This window comes from Aulonocara stuartgranti (assembly GCF_965226115.1).
Source record: "Aulonocara stuartgranti genome assembly, chromosome: 3".
NCBI lineage: Eukaryota > Metazoa > Chordata > Actinopteri > Cichliformes > Cichlidae > Aulonocara > Aulonocara stuartgranti.
This window is the reverse complement of record NC_138941.1, coordinates 6,404,228-6,422,275: the sequence shown is the minus strand read 5'-3', so window position 1 is coordinate 6,422,275 and position 18,048 is coordinate 6,404,228. Positions and strand designations below refer to the sequence as shown.

General features: G+C 41.3%; 1 long non-coding RNA gene across 1 annotated transcript; it reads left to right on the top strand.

The window, feature by feature from the left end:
- The first annotated feature begins 6,101 nt into the window (after positions 1–6,101).
- On the top strand, positions 6,102–17,328 carry LOC309702486. Its single transcript, XR_014275546.1, has 3 exons — positions 6,102–6,371; positions 14,089–14,194; positions 16,970–17,328. It is a non-coding gene; the product is annotated as an uncharacterized lncRNA (long non-coding RNA).
- The last annotated feature ends 720 nt before the right edge of the window (positions 17,329–18,048 follow it).

Below are 18,048 nucleotides of genomic sequence, written 5' to 3'. Positions count from 1 at the left end.
CCGTGAACTGTGTTCAAACAAACACGCTCACGCCTCACAGACGACAGCTTACAGTCCTGTAGAGATAAAGTGACTTCGTACAGCCCCGTCTTCAGTCTTGTGGAGATGATCTCGATGCTTTGGTGGATGTTACTAGCTCCTGTGCAGTATTTTGTAAAGACATGATTATACCCCGTAAGCGCGTTAAAATTTACGCTAACAATAAGCCATGGGTCACTAAAAGTGTCAAATCCTGTTTAAGGAAAAAGAGACAGGCCTTTAAAGAGGGGCTGTTACCGATTTTCAGACAGCCACCAAGGAAATGAAAATCGAGATCTTGAAAGCAAAACAGACAAAAACCTTCTTGAAAGCAAATTTGCTGCAAAAACTTTTGGGTCTGCCTGGACTTGTATGAAAACCATAGCAGGGTTTCAAAATCCCCAGAGCAGCAGTCAGGTCATTTTAGATGTTTTAATTCAGACAGAGATTTTCAAATGCTTTAAACATGTTTTCTGCTCGTTTTAGTTCTTCTGATTTCAGCGAGGATATTTGGGAACTGAAACAGAAACTGAGAGATACTCAGCACTTTATCATTGAACTCAGCGATGTTAAAAAGGCCTTTCATACAGTCAATGTGAACAAGAGCCAGGTCCTGATAATATTAGTGGCCGCCTAATTAAATCTTGTGCTGATGAACTCAGGCCTATATTTCAGGTTATTTTTAACAAATCCTTGCAAACACAACATGTGCCCTCTCTTTGCAAAGAAGCAGTCGTGGTTCCTGTCCCTAAATCTAAACGACTTCAGGCCTGTTGCCTCACTTCAGTTGTCATGAAAGTCTTTGAAAAAATCCTCAGAAATGTGATTATGAAGAGACTGAAGGTCAGCTGGATCCAATGCAGTTTGCATACAGGCCCAACAGAGGGGTGGAGGACGCACTTTTGACTTTACTAAATCTGATTCTTAAACATGTAGAGAGTAAAGGGACTTTTGCAAGACTTCTTTTCATTGATTTTTCTTCGGCTTTTAATACAACACAGCCCCATATTTTAATTAAAAGACTTTTAGAACAGTTTGAAATCAGGAAAAACCTGGTGGGCTGGATTTTAGATTTTCTAACTGACAGGTCACAAAGAGTGAGAATAAATGGGGTTCTGTCTGACCCAGTGTTCTCCTCCACAGGTTCTCCTCAAGGCTGCGTCCTATCGCCCTTATTATTCACTCTCTATACAAACATGTGTCAGGGCAGACATGAAAACAGGGTCATTATTAAATATGCAGATGACTCTGTTATTGTCAGCTTACTGAAAGAGGGTGAAACTAACCACGGCCCAGTCATTGATGACTTTGTTCAGTGGTGGGAGGAGTCTTATCTCCAGCTGAACATATCTAAAACAAAAGACATGGTTGTTGATTTTAGGAAACAACAAAATGGGCACGGAGTCACTTTAATTAAAGGTCAGAAAATAGAGCAAGTACAATCATATAAATATCTTGGGACCATAATCAATGAAAAACTGAACTTTGATCAAAATTGCAAATCAGTTTGTAAAAAGGGTCACCAGCACCTTTGTTGCCTTAGGAAACTTGTTCATTTCCACATTGACCAAAAAATTTTATCTTTGTTTTATCGTTCTTTTATTGAGTCTGTTTTATCCTTTTGTTTGGTGGCATGGTTCGGTCAGACCTCTGTCACAGAGAAAAACTCTCTGAATCAGATAGTGAGATGGTCCAGTCGTCTGATAGGTGAGCCACAGTCTTGTTTAGCCTCCCTGTACTCTGAGCAGGTACAGAGGATGGCTTTATCAATCCTTAAAAATGGTTCCCATCCTCTAAGGGGTGAATTTCAGCTTCTTCCCTCAGGACGGAGGTTTCTATTTCCGAGATGCAGGACAAAGCGTTATAAAAATAGCTTTGTCCCCGTTGCTGTCACTGAATTAAATAAGAACTGTTTTTGATTCGAAATATTAAAGTATGTGTCACAGTGAGCTTTATATATTTACTAGGTATGTGTGTTTTTAAAGGGATGTCAAATGCTGTCATTTTCCTGTAAAGCAAATTTACCTTGCCTTTGGGTATAAATAAAGTTACCTTACCTGCAGACGCTGTGCGCAGAGGTTCAGGAGCAGAAGTCCCGTTGTAAACATATCACGGCAGACCCGACGATGTTTGCATGAACGCGCTTTTTTTAAAAGTCAGGTCAAGGCTCCAAAAGCCCAAAGGCGATATAACAGTTTGTGTTTGCTACATGGATCCTTGTAGTTCAGCTTTCCTTTGTTATATTTCTTTAAGAGCTCAAAATGTGTTCATTACATAAATCAAATGTAATTTTCTCTGTAGCACTTCATGGATTTCATAAGCAACACACTGTAGTTGTTCACACAAAGCATAAAGGTAAAAACAATATACACAGTGTTATCTTCATTTTAGATGTCACAAAGTATTTGCGGCTCCCAGTGTTTTCCCGAACCCTGACCCTTTGCGTGGAAACCGGGTCCAAAAGTCTCTTTGGGTGTTAAAGGTTTCTGACCCCTGCACTAGGCCCAACTGACACATATATTTGATTCCAAATACAAAAAATAATGTGTAACCTGCTGGAAGAATGTAGGAGGTTGAGACAGGATCTCAACACTTGGTGTCTGCAACCAAAGACAACAATATGTGGGCCGATCGTGGCTCAAGAGTTGGCAGCTCGTCTTGTAATCGGAAGGTTGCCGGTTCGAGCCCCGGCTTGGACAGTCTCGGTCGTTGTGTCCTTGGGCAAAAAAGCACTTTGGGGTCCTCAGGGACGAGTAAAGCGCTCTACAAATACAGGCCATGTAATGGCAGAAACATTCTCTAGTGTAAATCCTGACTAGTTCATTAACTACAGATCAGTTTCAGTGAACATTATTCACAGAGGGATCTGAGTTCCTTATACCAGACTCTACAGAAACTGTAACACTGTGCAGCTCTGCGACTCAACAATATGACAACAATGTAACACACACTAGAATCATCAAATAAAGCCCCACTAACCACTAGAAGTAGAACTAACTAACTAGCACTGGACACTTGCATATTAGAGATTTCTACCACCATAGGAGGCGAGATATCATCCTTGAACCAGAGCATCCAGCCCTCAATTTCGGACATAAAAAGCGACGTGGCCAGGCATGATAACACTTTGACTGAACTGCAGGACTGTGCCTCGAACCACTCTGACACCATCGCCACTCTCCAGGCCACTGTGGAGCGTTTGTCTGCGGAGGTAAAGAAGTTAGATGAGAGATGTGGAGCTCTTGAGGCACTCCAGGAGGAATAATTTAAGAACTGCAGGAATACCAGAAGGCACAGAGGGACCCAAGATGACTGAGTTGGTTCACACCTGTTGGCGGAGGCGCTATCTCTCGAGGAGAAGCCACTCATCGATCGAGCACATAGAGTGAATCGCCAGCGTCCCAAACAAAGTCATCTTCCTCGGCCCATCATCTTGAGATTGCACTACTACCACATTGGTGAGGAAATTCTGCTGAAAGCTGCAGAGAACAAGAACCTGATGTATAAGGGTTTTTAAAATAAACATCCTCCCAGATTTCCCTCCCTCTGTTGGAAACGCAGAGCCGCATTTGCAAATATGAGAGGAAGACTACGTGGGATGACCGGCGTCAGGTACAGACTGCTATACCCTGCAAAGCTGTTAGTGACCCACGGTGATGTGAGGAAAAGCTTTAGCGATCCCAAAGAGACCGTAGACTACGCGGAGAAGCACCTCTCCCACCCACCTTCAAATGTATTAAAAGCAAGGATATATCTATATGTCTAACGCTGACACAGCACTGTGTTTCTTCTTTTCCCTTTATATTCCATGTAAAGGTGAATATGGAGCGTTTATGGAGCTCGTTTATTGACCAGCTGTCAGTTAGAAGGTAAGAGTTACTAGGTTAACAGAGGTTAGCAGTAACAGTACGGGGAAGTATATTGTGTTGTTCTTTTGTTGGTTTTTATTTTATCGTACTTTACTTTGTTATTTTGATTTTACCTGTTGTGAGTGCTTCCCGTAATTCTCCTTTTTCTTGCGCCGCTGCGGCCAGAGTTCACAACATTACATATTTTTGTATCTATAAACAGGAAGCTGACACTCTCCAGACTTTATCAAAGGTGTGAGCGTCACAGCAGAGGCCTTTGTGTCAACGTAGCTGAAGACAAAACACAGAAACACATGAAGGAGATTTTCCTGGCCTGGATTTTATACAAATATTCTGCAGTACATCAAAAATGAAAGAAAACCATTAGTCAACATATGAACATCACCTCTGAAGTTACAGAGCTTTGATTGGAGACACAGCTGAGCGTTTTGCATTTTGCATAATTAATTACATAATTAATTATGTAACCATAATTAAATGGTTACATCATCTTTAAAGTCCCCAGAGATCAGGAAAAGGGCCTGAGGGTGCTGTGTTTGGAGTCTGCTGGTTACAGTGTGCAGGACCTCACAGGCTGCTGCAGCGTTAGCAGAGGGCGGGACATACACAGCTATCATAATCACGTGTGTAAACTCTCGTGGTAGATAGTACGGTCTCATGCTAACCGCTAGCAGCTCAATGTCCTTACAGCATAGCGTCTCTTTGATAGAGAAATGCCCAGAGTTACACCATCTATCGTTCACAAACACAGCCAGACCCCCTCCTCCCTTCTTACCACTCTCCGCTGTTCTGTCATAAGAGGCTCAGCAGCTAAAGCAGCACACCTGGGTCTCCCAGCCTATTAAAAGCAGCCCTTTGCTTCACCTGCTTCACTAAACATTATTATTTTAAGCAGAGTGGTGTGATTTATGTAGGCATTGCTGTGTGACAGGATGACTTTTCTTGCACACCCACCAAATGAGGGCGCACATGCTTCCACGCCCACTGGTGACTGCACACATCCTTTCAAGGAAGCATTTCATTCATCCCTAACAAATGGAACAAAACACTGTGCAGCGTGTTCAGGTTTGAACGTGGCCCTGGCCTCTCTCTGCATCCACCTGGCACATGCAACACACATCCACTCCCTGCTGAACTGCTTGTATTTGATGTGTTGAAGTTTTGGTAAAGTTTGAATAAATTCCACTTTATTTATAGGAACATTTCATCTGTGGACTCCTGCTTCCCCTCTCCTTGAGCCAGTTTGTGACGGGAACATGACATAAGAAAAGTAATTTATCCCTTTTTGATTCTGTGTATCTGGCGCTCATCCAGTGAGTTCACACTTGGCAGAAACAGACTGAATTTGTCTGGAGAACTTTGGCTTCAGCCAAGTTAGATAAACACACTGTGTCTCTGTCAAAACAGCAGTGTAGTTGTGGCACCCCTGTGAGGGAATGACCACATGAATATTATTTTGTGTAAAACACTCATGTAACGGGACATTTTTCATTGCTATATGTATTTATTTTCAGTTTCTTTAAGAGGATAGAAAATCCATGTAACAGGGATTCATTTTATGTTAGAAAGCAGTGAGGGCGGAACTTTGGTGCTTGCTCCGGGGTTTCGGGGAGCAGTAAGTGGAGCCCACCTTCCGCTGCTTCCTCAGACACGTTCTGGAGGAAAGCAGAGACGCATCGTGTCTTCCTTACTCTGCTCTTCACCTGCTTTTACAGGTCGGTACACGGTGCTCGCACCGAAAATGTTGTTTATTGTCACCATGGTTACCCAGGTTAATGTGAATGGGAGAGTTAAGGCGGTCCGCCAAAGTTATTTATATGTAAACACGGGAGAAAACCAGAGGAGTGTCCCGCGCGACCGCACCGCGAGCCCGCTCGTTAGGTGGAGCGCTCGTGAAGCAGAGTCAGTGCGCTCCTATGCTCTGTGCAAACGTGTTGTAATGCTCCAATCAAATCAGTTCTGTGAGATGTGAATGTTAATAGTTCTGTTAAAGTGACTGAGTAGATTAGCTAGTGTAACACAAGCACTCTGAGCAACTCTGTGTAGCTAACAGAGGCATTCATGGGTTGATTCAACAAGCTGTGTTTCATGATGCACTAAATAGTGATTTTGCCAGTAAATTACTGGAGGGAACAAATGTAATGTATTTACCAATGCTGTTATTGAATAGAACTGTTTAGCCAGTAAGACACTGCAGAAGACAATGTGATGTGTTTATTGATATGATAAAAGGATGTAGCTGTTATGGAAAGAAGTGTGAACTTGAGAAACTGAACCAGTTAAAAAGAGAATATTTCACTGATGTTGTGAAATAAGTAAATGTCATTGATGTGAATGAGGAACCAGCTGAACAGTATATTGAAAGCTCATGTTTAGTGTTTTATAGCATTTATTTGTGTGAAATAAATCAGACTCAGACACGTTCTGGAGGAAAGCAGAGACGCATCGTGTCTTCCTTACTCTGCTCTTCACCTGCTTTTACAGGTAACATATTTGTCATCGAGGTCTTCATCCTTGGGACCCGTAACATAGTAACTTCTTCATTGTTATACTTCTATAGTTTTCCCATTTTGTGAGCTGTGGATGTGGAAAGTGTCTCAGTGACACATCCACATGAAAACGGCGTTACCTTCGTGCATTTGCACGTCAAATGAACGAGCTGTTTGGACTTTAACGTCACAGCTGATGCTTCGATACTCGAACTCAAGAGTTCAGCTTCCACTCAGAGGTACAAGTACACACAGCAAAGATAAACGTGTACACAAGGTGGAACCCACAAGTGCACAGCTCCAACCAGAGATGGGCAGTAATCCGATTACTTTTTTCAAGAAACGAGTAAAGTGAGGGATTACTATTGCAACAAAGGTAATTAGATTACTGTTACTTTCCCGTAAGCACGCTGCGTTACTGCGTTACTAAAACCGCAGCTGTGTGCAGATGAACAATGGATAATCTATCGAGTGTGGAGAGAGTGTGAGCGTGCAGCGTTTAAAGCGTGGAAGCACTGACCTTACTTTGAGTTTGACTCTGTAAAAAGTGACAAAAACATTAGCATCCGCTGTTCACTGCGTGGGAAGACAACATGCTCACTCACTATGTGTTAATGGGCATGCTTATTTATAACTTTGATAAAATGTCATAAAAATAATTCCATGCCAGCTCACCATTGGTGATCAGGTAGTTTCTGTTCCAGTTCCAGTCCCATAAATCATGAAGCTTGCTGCCAGAAAAGCTTCAAATCTCCTTTGAAAGCTGTTTGTGGTCTTGATTGTGGGAGCTTCAGTTGTCTGACTCCAGCTGCCACACAGTGCTCACTGATATCATTTGCAAAAACCCCAGTGTGACAATATTTATCAGTGAAGCAGAAATCAGGAAGTGACGACTTTTCTTTGAACATTTGCTAAGGCTAAGCTGTGCTTTCTACCACAGTTGGGAATTTCCTGGTTTACAACAAATTATTGTGTCAACACCGCATAAGATTTCAAACTACAGGAAAATCACTGGAGTTATAAGAGGCAGACAACCACACACACACCACATGCATGCTGTTGCTATTTATTGTGGATTAACCTGTCAAGGGCAAGAACAAAAGAATTCTGCCTCAAATACAGGAAATCATAGCTTTCCTGTATTTCCTCCATTGTTGGCATGCTGGTTAGTGCTGTTGCTCCACAGTAAGAAGGTCCTGGGCTAAATTATCCATGAATGTAAACGGCTGTGTGTTTCTATCTGATAGACTGGTGAGCTGTCCAGGGTGTACCCTGCCTGGTAACCTATCACTTCAGGGTTATTTCCCAGCCCTGCTGCAACCAGGATAGAGATAGGAGGATGGTAGTTGTTGTAGACCCATTCAATTTCAATTGAAGGATTAAAATGTTCCAGGAGCTCAACTTACTCCATCTGAACATGTTTCAATCGTGTTTTATGAACACAACATGCAGCTTTACTGAATATGAAAAGGTTGTGTTGATTTAACTCAGTTGTTTAAGTTTCTGCCAAAGCAAAACCTTTGTGTGCAACCAGTGTCCACTATTGAATCAAGTAAATCCAACATGTTTTTGTCAGTGCAAAAGGAGTTACGGTGCCTGTATTCCTGCACAATATTGTCCCGGGAGGGAGGAAAACTTTCTGGTGAAGTTTTGGTTGATTTTTGGGTTTTGCTTGACACTAGGTTGATTTTATCAGTGAGGTTTGGATTGTTTTCTTTCTCTAAGAGAGAGAAAGATGGTTTTATGCTTGGACATGTTTGCAATGGGCCCCAGTATTTGTTACTTTATTAGTATTTTATTGGTTGCGTTTGTTTGTGCTTTTGTTACAGTGCACTGAGATAAGAACATCTGAGAGGTGTGATCCACCGCTGGTGATATTTTGGTATTTTGTGAGTTCCCGATTTAACAAATCAGCTCTTTAATCCAGACCTGAGAGGTTGAACTTTAAAGCGCTATAAAATATTCTTACTGGAAACAGTGGCAAAGTGTTTTTCTCCATGATTATAATGGGCTTGGGAGAAATTCACTTATATGTGACATTGATCACATGAGAAGTCCTGAGCCTAAAAGGATTGCAGTGAGTCAATCCAGTCCAAAAACAAGGAGCTGTTTTCCTTTAAAATGATGACATCATCTTGCTGGTGATGGAGGCTCGAATAGGCTGCGCGTGAGACTCCATTATCAGCAATATCTGGTATGAATGTGTGTGGATGTATGCATGTGACTGGACTGTGACGGACTGACGACTAAAAGTTTAACTGACTTGATACTGAGAGAAAAACGGTGCCGACTTTAGGATTAGTGAATGTCCACAACAATTCACCCAGCCTGTAGAAGAAGGGTGGAGGTTTTGTCTTGCTTTGTTTGTGCAGGAGCAGAAGGATGACAGAGACTAAAGGGGGAGGCTGTAGCTTCACATGAGTGTGAGCTGCAGACTGAACCCTTTGGTTGCTAATGTTGAGTCACTGATGTTTGCATTAAGAAAATTGTGTTTTATTAGCTGTGTTTTAATTAAGGTATCACATTATATTGTTGGGAATGTTAAATGCTAAAGTGAAGAAAAGCTTTGATTTCACTCACGACTGAACATGTTATTATTAACCATAGCAGGCCACTGTAAAGAGTCAATTAACTGTTATAGAGGAAAAAAAGGCCAAAAACTCTGTTAATACCTATGAATAACAGGCAATGATAGACTTGTCACATTCAAAATAGAGATATGTAATAACAAACACGGGTCCGTGTCATTTAGGTTCTCCATTGAAATAGTCAATCATTTAGAAAAGTAGAATATATATATATATGTCTCAACGCTGTTTCTCAATAATATTAAAAACCTAAAAACTATTGTTGTGGAAGATAGAAGTCACTGTGACAGCCCTCTGACTGTGGAGGACGTTTGTAATCCTATTTCTGCACTTAAGGCCAACAAATCTCCCGGCACAGATGGTTTGACTGCAGAGTTTTATGAATCATTTTCTAATCTCCTGGCTCCGTTCTTACTGCAGCTTTTCATAGGAAGTGTAGAGAATAACATCCTCCCTCCTACTCTTACTCAGGGTCTCATAACACTTATTCCAAAGCCAAACAAAGACTTACTTCTTATTGACAATTGGAGACCCATCTGTCTGCTCAATGATGACTATGAGATTATGGCTTTAGTACTTGCTAACAGAATGAAAGAGTTCTTGGACACAATTATCGATGAGACACAATCAGGCTTTATGAGAAACAGACACCTTTCTAAGAACATGAGACTGGTTTTAGATCTACTTGATTACTCTGATTTGGTATCTGACTATAGCTTCATTCTCTTCCTGGATTTTTAAAAGGCTTTTGATACAATTGAACATCAATTTATTTTCCACTCTTTGGAAAAATTTGGCATTTTTCTGTAAAGCTATCAAAACCTTGTACACGAATGGCAATAGCTCAATTAAAATGATTAAGACTCCACCCCGAGATTTGACCTGTTATACCAGGAATCAGCACAGCTGATAAGGAGCTCATCATCAGCCAGCTAGCTGATGACACCACACTCTTCTTGAAGAATGCAAATCAAATCCGTCCAGCCCTTAGTGTTATTAGTGATTTCTCTGAGGCATCTGCTTTATGTCGAAATCTAAAAAAAATGTGAATTACTAGCAATTAAAGGCTGCACTGCAAATGCTCTCTGTAACATTTCTGTTAAACAAGAAGTCACATATCCAGGACTGTTAACATCCAAAGACCAAAAGTCAAGATGCTCATCAAACTTGTCAAACAGTGTTGGGGAATTCTCAATGGTGCTTGGTGCCATACCCTCAGGGACTTTAATGTTATATAAAAACACTGACAGCTCAATATCTGCCTCAGTCACTCTCCCTGATCCAGCTGAGTCAGCAGTGGGAAAAATCTGCTTTTCACAGGAACTTGGTAACAGCAATAAGAGAATACGTAGTTTATTATGGCGGGGAGTCTCTGGCTGGCTGGAGCGGCATCTAATAACCAACTCGCAAAACAAAATAAAAACAACAAACAGATATTATGATACAGACTTATAATCTGCACCGATGTTTTTTCTAAATTATATAAAGTGAGCGCGAGAGCCCTCGGTGCGCCTGCGCGCTGCTGAAGTCAAAGTAAACTTTATTGTCATCTCCGCTACAGACAGTCCAGCATATAGAGAGACGAGACGACGAGGCTGCAGTTACAGCGGTGCAAGTAAACAAACAATAAATATAAGAAGAGTAAGAAAATAAATCTACACTTTAGGACTCGGGGTAAAGGATCAATAACAATTAAAATTTATAATTTACAGTTTGATGATTTAAAGTCTCACACAACCCGTCAAAAGGGGCGGGGCCGGCTGCTTCCAAGTAGAGCACATTTCATTTATAATGATGTAAATCCAAGCCCATCATGGATTCACGATCTGAATCCTGGGTTGTGTGAAATCCCAGAAATCAACCTTAGACAAAGTGAATCTGTGAACTAAGGTGTAGGTCTGTTAGGTTAATTGTGCTGATCCTCGGGTTGGGGGATTTGTGTTTGTACTGGAGCGCAAAATTCAAACCAATGGAAGATGGACAACAAAAGTTCAAAGCCATCAGGTGCTCAGTTTATGTATTTATTTTTGGCCTACATCAGTAAGAAATGCCAAATTATATACACAAAGTTACAGGAATCACCACTCCTGTTATTCATGATGATTTCAGTAACATCACATAATAACATGTAACGTTATTATGTGATGTGCGTACTGTTAATGCTGATGCTGTGGTGAAATTCTCTGCTTCTTTTGTGTATTCTGCATCTATTACGTCAGATTGTCTTACCCCTCATATGGTTGAGAATTTTGCCAATACCCTGTTAACTACATGTTCCTCCATCCTCGACACTGTGGCACCTATTAAAATGAAGCGCCCCAGAACTTACTCACAATGTTGGTTAAGTGACTCTGTTCGCGCTCTACGACGTGCGTGTCGGCGGGATGAGAGAAGGTGGAGGAAAGATAAACTCCAGGCATCTTACGACATCCTACGTACTAGTCGCTTGAAGTTTCAAACTGCTGCCAAAATGGCTAAAGCAGCTTTTCTTTCAAAAATTATCTCTACCAATGGTAACAATCCTCGAATTTTATTTAAAATTTTTAACTCTGTGGTCAACCCCTGCCCCACTATGCCGCTGCCGTGCTCCACGGTTCTTTGCGAACAATTTTTAAATTATCTTTTAGATAAAGTCTCATCTCTTAAATCTGCTCTTCCTTTAATGACAGGCCCTGCGTTTACCCCTGACTGTTCCTCTTCCTTCTATCAGTTTGAACCCGTTTCACTCCCTACTCTTAAGCGTCTGGTTGAACAACTGAACAATACTAATCTCGTATATGATGTTCTTCCATCTTGTATAGTTAAGGACTGTTTCAGTGCAATTGGACCTAGTATATTGTCCCTTTTGAACTCTTCTTTGCTCTCTGGTTGCGTACCATCAGCCTTTAAACATGCTATAATTCAGCCTGTTCTTAAAAAAAGGAACCTCGATTATAATGATTATGCGAACTATAGGCCGATTTCCAAGCTTCCGTTCTTGGCCAAAATTCTTGAGAAGATAGTGTTGCTTCAACTCCAGGCCTACCTGGATGAGAATAGCATTAATGATAAATTCCAATCGGCCTTCAAACCACATCATAGCACTGAGTCAGCGCTGCTCCGAGTTCTCAATGACCTTCTACTAATGGCTGATAATGGGCGCTCCTCGGTCCTAGTGCTATTGGATTTATCGTCGGCTTTCGATATGGTTGATCATAAAATCCTATTGGCGAGACTTGAGCACGCTGTAGGCATCAAGGGTGTTGCCTTGGATTGGTTTAAATCATACTTGTCCAATCGGCTCTCCTCGGTTCACTTGGCCACTTCCTCTTCCTCCGCTGTACCTGTCTGTTGTGGTGTCCCTCAGGGATCTGTGTTAGGCCCTACTCTGTTCTCATTGTACATGCTTCCATTAAGCGCTATCTTTGAGAAATATCACATCGCTTTTCATTATTATGCTGATGACATTCAGATCTACTTTGAGTTAAATGATGACCTAGCTTTGTCCTTGAATAGTTTTCGAGAGTGCATGTGTGAGGTCAGGCAATGGCTCCTGGCAAATACTCTTATCCTTAATGATAAGAAAACTGAAATTGTGGTCTTTGGCAGTGACGTCCTTCGTGCCAAACTTCGTGATGCTTTTGGTTTTCTCACTAGCTCCTTTTCCGACACTGTTAGGAATTTGGGCGTGTTACTTGACAGCTCATTTAAACTTGATAGACAAGTGTCTGCTGTTGTTAGATCGAGTTTATACCAACTCCGCCTTATTTCTAAGGCCAGGCAGTACATCCCGCATAAAGACCTGGAAAAACTCATCCATGCCTTTGTAACTTCGAGGCTGGATTACTGCAATTCACTCTATTTTGGACTCCACTCTGCCCTCCTCCATAGATTACAGACAGTCCAAAATGCTGCTGCAGGCATTCTAACCAAAACTAAGAAGTTTGCCCACATTACTCCCGTCCTAGCTGATTTGCACTGGTTGCCTGTGAAATACCGTATCCAATTTAAAATTCTGCTGTTTACTTTTAAAATCACTAATAACACAGCACCGAGCTATCTTAAGGAACTCTTAAGCTTATATGTTCCTGCTAGGGCTTTAAGATCATCCTCACAGTTACTGTTGGTGCGGCCTAGATCTCGGCTGAAGTCTAGAGGTGATCGAGCGTTTGCCCTGGCCGCACCAGAGTTGTGGAACAACCTTCCCATTGGCATTCGGGCGTCTGACTCTATTCAATCTTTTAAATCACGGCTTAAAACGTATTTGTTTAATCTTGCGTTTTCTACCGGTTAAATGCTGGCCTTGTCTGCAGTGATTTATTTTACTAATTTTCCTATCTTGCTTTTTATTTGCGCTGTGTATGTCTTATCCCCATTGTGTGTTGATGGCACAGTTATATTGTGCTATAGCTATGTGCTATAGTTATATTTTTTCTATTGGTGGCTTTTTCCTGTGAACATAATTCTACACTTTTATTTTTATGACTCTGATTATACTTGTGTTAATTTGTTCTATGTTAAGCACTTTGGCATGCCGTTGGTTTTTAAATGTGCTCTATAAATAAAGATTGTTGTTGTTGTTGTCCTGTAAGCACAGTCTGCCTGTGTCTTTTCTCTGCAAATGAACATTTTCAGCCAATATAGGTAATACATCAACATGGCTGCCGTGGCTAAGTTAGGAATATTTATAATGTCATTTCCAAAACTTGCATATGATCTGCAATTTGTAGCAGATCTACTGACTGTCACAGAGCAGCTGGAGCAGTCTCGAATGCAGGTCAGTCCACTGCTGCCCCCTGTGGCCAAGAGCCATAGCTACTGCTGGATGAACTCGTGACACATGTGCACCTGTTTCTATGAACACATTGAGTCTGAGTGGCTGCACTTACACTGGTGCATTCAAACATATTGAAAGATGCCAGCAATGTGGATTGTCAAGACTCAAACCAATCCACATTGCTGGCGTTGCATCTTTCAATGCCAGCAATGGCAGGTATCAGTGCTCAAACCTTTTGTGTTTGTTTCCAACAAGTTGCCCACCTCGGGAAACAAAAATGTGTTCTTTTACTTGTCAGATGAACATATGAGACACTTTGACTCTTCAGTGCAGTGTGGAGCCTAACAAAGATCTGTTTTGTGTCCCAGCTGATCAGCAGGAGGAGGAGAGTCTGACGGAGCAGCAGAGGAACATTTTCAGCTACTTGGACTCAGCTCAGCCACTACAGAGGAAACAATGAGCTCAACACAGAAGGTGACAGACAGAGCAGGACCATATGACCAAAGATATTTATCACCATATACATTTGAACATTTGCCATAACGATGTAGCTGACGATAGAATTGACAGCAGACAAAATACTTTACAGCTGCACAACTTTATTAAAAACCCATCAATGTATTTTCACTGAAACAAGCAGCTGTTGTTTATGTACATTAAAGTTATATAAAAATGTAACAGTGCAAATGCAAATTCCTCGCTGACAGTTTAACCAAAAGGCGTTTCCAGTGGAAACTGGCCGACACATCCTGAGCATAACCATGTATAATATCCACTAAACTTCAGAAGAGGTTATACAGTCGTGGCCAAAAGGTTTGAGAATTGCATAAATATTGGAAGCTGGAGAAGTTGCTGCTTAAGTTTTTATAATACAGATTTGTACTTTATTTCAGATTGAACCTTTAAAGGGGCATTTCTGGACTTTTAAACACCAGTAATGTACTTTCTGAGAGTGTATCATGTAACACTATAGATCAACTTAGCTCAGAATATATAAAGCATATAAACAGTTACAGCAATATGATGCAACAAACACAGCAGCTGCTGATCCAAAACACTCAAAGCTTCATAGAACTGAAACCAACATTTATTTTTAGCTCCATCCTGCTGCTGATACAGACTTTAGGTTTCTGAACATTAAACTTGTTGCTGCCTTTCATAGTGTGTAACTTGAAGGCCCTGAGTACTCTGAGTACTTTCTCCCACACTGAAAACACTGGGATGATCACATTATTTGAACATTACCTAATAAGACTGATTCAGCACAGACAGTTATGTTAAACTTTCCTAGCAGTCCTTCACAAACAGGGAACAGTCTGTCTATTCTCTCCATCTGTCAGCTGCTGCTGGCTCTTCCTCCTCCTCTTCCTCACACACTGCTGAGTTTGTCCTGGTGGATCATCAGGGCTGCAAAGCCTCACAGATGATGTGCAGCAGTGGCTCCCTCAGTCTGTCCTCACTCTGGACACTTGCAGTCGTCACACATGGAAATCAAATGTGTGATAAGCTGCAGGATTCAAACACAAGTGTAACTTATAAACACATGTTCATACTTTTATTCCACAATCAGAGAGAAAGAAACAGAGAGAGAGTGCAGGACAGACAGACAGGTGACAGTCTCAGGTGTACACACTGCTACACAACAGCACCAGAGAAGCAGGATTTAGTGTTTGTGTTATTACGAGTGTAAACAAGAAGAGTTCCAGATGGTGCAGTGGACACATGTGTGACTGCTGTGATTAAAGCATCTTTCTTTCAGCTTAACGAGTGAACCGTCAGCTCGTTCAAACACACGTTAAAGTGCGTTTGGCTCGACACCACCGAACAGAGGCAGCAATATAACACAGCTAACATTAACAGTGCAGTGAATCCTGCTTGTGCCGTGATGTTCAGGACTGCAAACCGAGCAGCATCACTGACTTTCAGCTTGTTGTGTTTGTGGATATATGACTGACTTTAATTATCCACAAAATCATCACATTCTCTGTCAGATTAAGGTCGACTATTGAACGGCGTATATTTTAAAGGCTTTAAAACCAAGTTAACGCTGAAAGTACAAACATCACTAATGTCACATAACTCTGCCGACAAGGCATAGCTATGGCTATGAAATGCTCTTTGTGTATCACTTCTTCATTATGAAAGATGTCATTAATGCACTAGTAATGTCTCATCTGGAGTATTGTTCAATCATTTGGTCAGCAGCTAATAAGACAGATCTTAACAGACTTCAGTTAGTCCAGAATAAGGCGTCCAGATTAGTGTGAAGATGTTCATACTATACTAATATTGATCAAATGCATAATAACCTTTCTTGGCTTCCTGTACAGGCTAAAATATTCTATGGCTTACTTGTAGTTCTAAAGAAAGCAATTCTGTTAAACACACCACATTTATTCTGCTCAGCTGCAGTATCCAGATGAAATACATCATCATATTACACAGTTTTCAACAAGCTGCAATTTAGTAAATGCTCGAGTTAAAAGTAACGTTTTGTAAAACTGTTACATTTAGAGCAACTTTTAAGTGGAATAAGTTGCCTTAAAAAATTAGAGAATTATTCAAAACTTCAATGAACACTTAAAAGCCGATTTACAGAGCTTTTAGTTGTTGTAAATATTGTAAGACATGATTTGTTTTTGAAACTTGTGTAATGTGCCTCAATGTTATTGATATTATTATTATTATTATTGATTGCTTATATTTGAACAATTGTGAAACCTCACTGTGGATGTAAGAGTGAAATTATGTGGATATCTTGAATCCACTTTATTGTGTAATATTTTATGTGAGTACTTGACGGAAGACGAGCAACATCTGTTGTGGAAGCTAACGGGGTTCCTTTAGAATAAACAAACATAGGATTTATTATCACTGAATAATTCTGTATAAATCTATACAAATTATAGAAATATGTAATAGGAAACAACAAAATAATCTAAATTATAAAAGTGTGTGTGTGTGTGTGTGTGTGTGTGTGTGTGTGTGTGTGTGTGTGTGTGTGTGTGTGTGTGTGTGTGTGTGTGTGTGTGTGTGATTTTAGTGTTTGAACAGTCATGAATTATCTTTAACAGCAGGTTGGATGTAATGTGTTAGAACTACCAGCAGGTGGGGATAAGAGACCTTTAAGGTGTTTGGTGCCACGCTCCACCTTCAGGTTTAAAACTAGTGTTAATGGAGTTTGAAGGTTGAGTTTGTTCCACGACTGCATTTCACTCACTGCCTCTGTTTGTATCTCTGTCACTGCAGGACCAACATGGAGCCAGAAGTCAGCGCTCTCAGGAGGCCGACAAACCTCACAGAAGAAAGGGAGAGAAAAAACACACCTGTGACGAGTGTGGGAAGGGTTTTACTGTGAGGGCTAAACTAAAACGGCATCAGGTCATCCACACTGGAGAGAGACCGTTCAGCTGTGACTTGTGTGGAAAGTCTTTTTCCTTGAAGGGTTCCCTAAAAACACACCAACTCATCCATAGTGGAGTTAAAGCGTACAGCTGTGATCAGTGTGGCAGAGCTTTTACTCACAGTAGCCACTTACAGAGTCATCTAGTTACCCACTCTGGAATTAAGGCGTACAGCTGTGATCAGTGTGGCAGAGCTTTTACTGACAGTAGCACCTTACAGAAGCATCTAGTTACCCACTCTGGAATTAAGGCATACAGCTGTGACGAGTGTGGAAAGTCTTTTTCCTTGAAGGGTTACCTAAAACAACACCAACTCGTCCACAGTGGAGTTAAAGCGTACAGCTGTGATCAGTGTGGCAGAGCTTTTACTCACAGTAGCAGCTTACAGAGGCATCTAGTTACCCACTCTGGAATTAAGGCATACAGCTGTGACGAGTGTGGCAGAGCTTTTACTCACAGTAGCCACTTACAGAGTCATCTAGTTACCCACTCTGGAATTAAGGCATACAGCTGTGATGAGTGTGGGATGGAGTTTACTCTGAAGGCTTCACTAAAACAGCATCAGGTCATCCACACTGGAGAGAGACCGTTCAGCTGTGACTTGTGTGGAAAGTCTTTTTCCTTGAAGGGTTCCCTAAAACAACACCAACTCATCCACAGTGGAGTTAAAGCGTACAGCTGTGATCAGTGTGGCAGAGCTTTTACTCACAGTAGCAGCTTACAGAGTCATCTAGTTACCCACTCTGGAATTAAGGCATACAGCTGTGATGAGTGTGGGATGGAGTTTACTCTGAAGGCTTCACTAAAACAGCATCAGGTCATCCACACTGGAGAGAGACCGTTCAGCTGTGACTTGTGTGGAAAGTCTTTTTCCTTGAAGGGTTCCCTAAAACAACACCAACTCATCCACAGTGGAGTTAAAGC